Below are 3,989 nucleotides of genomic sequence, written 5' to 3' on the forward strand. Positions count from 1 at the left end.
TCCTTACATCTATTAGTAGAGACTATTTATCAGTGGCTAACTTAAGCAGACTGAGGTGGGGAACTGTCTTAGCAACTATGGTTTCACTGGGAAGAAAGTCCATGGCAAGATAATTCTTCTAAAAGAATTTGATTTAATTGTTTGCTTGGTAGTTTTAGTTTGTAGGGTTCGTTCATTTTTTGCTATGAGAGGGAAGCAGACGAACATGGTGCTAGAGAAGTAGCATAGAGGTTTACATCACAATACACAGGATGAGAGGTCTGGTGTGGGCTTTTGCAACCTCATAGCCCACATCCAGTAACAGACCTCTTTCAAAGCACACATCTCCTGATCCTTCTCAAACAGTTCATCAACTGGGGATTAATCATGCAAATATTTGAGCCTATGGGACCATTCTCATTTAAACTACTACAGGAAATGATTTTTAGTTAACATATTCTTTTAACATGTGTATGGATTCATACATTTGAACACTTTACACTGAGTAGACAAAAATGTTCTTTTTGATATATATGATAATATAAATGATTTTACCTGATAATCGGAGACAGCCCCTCTACAATACAGATAAAGAAATAAAAAGTTCAGTGCCAGGAATGTGTGGGTTATCCTTTTGAGAGTTGTTTACCCGTGGGATGCTACAGACTTCTAGACATTAGAGACTGTTACCACTATTTTTGTTTACAACCGCTCCCCATGAAATTGACAATAAGACTATTGCTGATGGAATCACATATATGATTCATAAAATTCAGAGAAATCAAGCTGGTACTGACCTGGTACTTTCATATCTGTTTTCTAGCATTCAGATTTCTGAAAGGTGCTATCTATGCAGGCTACCAGAAGAGAAATGCAGTCAACAATTTTACCCTGCAAGATACCATAATGACAGGCCCAAATAGATATGCCCATTGGTAACATAGTGGCACAAATGTTATAGGGAATAACCAAAGACTTTCTGATTGGATTACTGCCCACTCCACAAGATGGATAGTATAGCTGACACCAATATTGACTCCAACAACCATTGACTAGACGAAGTATAAGCTCTAAGAGAGAATGTATTGTTATTATGCTAATAACTTCTGGCTCTAACCTCAAACTAGTTCATCGATCAGTCCTCTTAGAGAAGCTTCTTTTTGCAGAAGATGCTGATAAACAGTAAGATCTCAGACTCTTTCAGAGGTCCTGAATTCAAATCCCAGCAACCACATGGTGGCTCATAACCATCTGTAATGAGATCTGATGCCCTCTTCTTGTGTGTCTGAAGACAACTACGATGTATTTATAATAAATAAATAAATAAATAAATAAATAAATAAATAAGCAAATAAATAAATAAATCTCAAAAAGCAAAACATGCAAAAAATAAGAGACTGTGGAATGTTCAGTCCTAAATAGTATATTTATATCCTAACATATCTCCCCAAATCTTAAGACTCTTGGAGGAAAAGCAGATGGAATGGTATGTGAGAGGCAGAAGTAGTAGCTGACTCCAATAAAATGGTGTTTTTGGAATGATTAGGAGAGTTAACATATGGTCTCCCAGTGTTTGTGACAACATGCTTAAGAAATTCAAAACCCAAGTCAGACAAAAATCTCAGCATGGAGGGGAAAATTAAAGTTCCTAGCCAAAGAAAAATGGCCATTGATAACTCCTGGAAGGAGAGTTAATTTTCTTTTAAGATTATGACTCATGGTGGATTTACTGCCTTCTAAAGGGTAATTGCATACACAAGAAAATACATTTCACTTACTACCTTTAAGAGGGGGAAATAAAAACACTATGAGGTTGGGTGGGTAACAAGGTGGAAATGGATCTAGGAGGAATTATATGACCTATGATTAGTCACAAAACAAGAAGAATCTTCAAGAAAGTGAGAAAGAGATTTGTGGAGAGAAGGGGCTCTGACAAAAGTGGTAAGTGCTAAGAAAATGAAAGCAGGAGTGATGAATATGCACTGCACATATGCAAAACTGCCTCAAAGCAAGTTTAATTGCTAGGACATCTAAAAAGGCTTTAGTCAGAATGAATTAGCTTGAACTACACTGCAGGGTGTTGAAGGTCTGCTTTTCAGAGCAATAGTCTTGACTTTAAAATAGGCCTGAAATAAAATCATATGGGAATCTTTGAAAGCCATGCTTTCACAAATTTTGACAATTACTTTATCTTAGTTCTTCCCATTCTGCACTAGAAAATGAAGCTCAGAAAGTCTATCTGAACTCATATGACATTTCTAGCCAGCCCCGTGTACATTAACTTGTTTGAATGAGCAAATGTCAAGGTCAGTGAGAAAAAGATAATTCTCTTCCTATAATCACGGGATGATTCTTAGTTTCATTCACTGTAGTATTTCCAATGTATATCATAGTTTCTAGGATAGAATTGGCTTTCAAAAACAGCTATTCAACTTGGTGAATCCTTTTTTCTATTGCATCAAAGACCTTATGTTTTATGATGATAGGATGCAATTAATTGTACTGGAAAAATGGCACAATAAGTAGATCAAGTGTTGCATCCTATTATATACAGCAAAATGAAAAATAAAAAATGGATGAGAACAGTAAAACTTTTAGCATGAGGGAGGAGTGTTGTAAAATTGTGCCTTCTGGGTATTATATGACCATTTCAACAATGAACATAGAACAGTCCTGGTTTATTGCATGGGAAAAATACAAAGAGTTTATTAGGTAAATATAAGAAATCCATCAGAAGAAGGTAAGTTATTTACATGCATAAAATTATGAAAATAGCAAAAAGAATCTACTTTAGAAGACAAACAGAAATGACATATTGGCCAGATTTTAATAAGTCAGTGTCTCTGAATTTTTTTACCTGTTCCGGAGCCTGAATGTTTCAGGAATGTGACTGATAAATGTATTTCTATGAATGAGCTTATTGTGGATATCCAATTATACAGAGTCTGAGAGAATTAAAAATTCACCTTAATTTTACATTAAAAGCTATTGAAATTTTGATTGGAATTTAAACTGCTCAGGGGAGCCCAATATCTAATATGTTACCTAAAAGTTTCCCTCAGGTAATTAGAGATCATTTAAAGATATTTTACCATCTAAACAGTATCATAACACCCAAAGAAATAGAAGCAGTCATTAAAAGTCTCCCAACCATAAAAAGCACAGCACCGGGTGGCTTTAGTGCAGAATTCTGTCAGACTTTGAAAGAACAGTTAATCTTCAAACTACTCCACAAAATAGAAACAGACAGAGCACTACCCAATTCATTAATTTGAAGCAACATTTATACTTATACCAAAAACTCACAAAGACCCTATAAAGAAAGAAAACTTCAGACCAATTTCCCTCATGAATATTGATACAAAAATACTCAATAAACACATCAAAACGATCATTCACCATAATCAAGTAGGCTTCCTCTCAGGGATGCAAGGAGTTTCAATATGTGGAATTTCATCAAAGTAATCCACTATATAAACAAACTCAAAGGAAAAAAAAAACAACAACACATGATCATCTCATTAAATGCTGAGAAAGCATATGACAAAATTCAACACCCTTTCATAATAAAAGTGTTGGAAAGATCAGGAATTCCAGACCCTTACCTAAACATAGTAAATGCAATATACAGCAAACCAGTAGTTTGTTTATATAGTGGAGAACAAAATACTCATGGGAGGAAATACAGAGAAAAAGAGTGAAGTCGATCTGAAGAAAAGGTCATCCAGAGACTGCTCCACCTGGGGATCCATCCCATATACAGCCACAAGACTCAGTCACTATTGCTGATGCCAAGAAGTGCTTGCTTACAGGAATCAGATATGGGTATCTCCTGAGAGGCTCTGCCAGAGCTTTATTGATACAGATGAGGATGCCTGCAGCTAACGTGAGCACAGAGACACCACTGTTGGAGTTAGAGCAAGGATTGAAGGAGCAGAAGGGGTTTGCAACCCCATAGGAAGAACAACAACATCAACCAAACAGACCCCAGCAGAGCTCTCAGGGACTTA

This window comes from Rattus rattus, chromosome X (genome assembly GCF_011064425.1).
Source record: "Rattus rattus isolate New Zealand chromosome X, Rrattus_CSIRO_v1, whole genome shotgun sequence".
In the NCBI taxonomy this organism is placed as follows: domain Eukaryota; kingdom Metazoa; phylum Chordata; class Mammalia; order Rodentia; family Muridae; genus Rattus; species Rattus rattus.